Consider the following 403-nt stretch of genomic DNA (forward strand, 5'->3'; position numbering starts at 1 on the left):
GACATGGAGTACATCAGCCCCCTTGTCCACGAGGCGGCGGGGGACTCGGCTACGGCGACGGCCACCTACTACAAGAGGGAGCTCCTCCGCCATCTCCAGCAGAACGCCAAGCTGGAGCTAGGGGTGAAGGGAAATTGGCCACGCCACTGCGCCCGCGCAGTGCTGTCCGTCAGCTTCGCAAACCCTCTGGCGCCGACAGAGGACCCGGTCGCCGCTCCCGATCAGGCAACCTCGACCCCAGCGATTGGCGCCAGCGCAGCTGCTGAGCCCGTCTTAGACATCGCGTTCGGCCTGCAGCCCCCGGCCCTGGGCCCCGGCGTCTCCACAGCTGCGGCGCCCGCCCCAGACACCGCGCCCGACCAGACGCCTCCAGCCCCAGCCACCGGCAGCGATGCAGCCACCG

This window comes from Auxenochlorella protothecoides, assembly GCF_000733215.1.
Source record: "Auxenochlorella protothecoides strain 0710 unplaced genomic scaffold scaffold18, whole genome shotgun sequence".
Taxonomy (NCBI): domain Eukaryota; kingdom Viridiplantae; phylum Chlorophyta; class Trebouxiophyceae; order Chlorellales; family Chlorellaceae; genus Auxenochlorella; species Auxenochlorella protothecoides.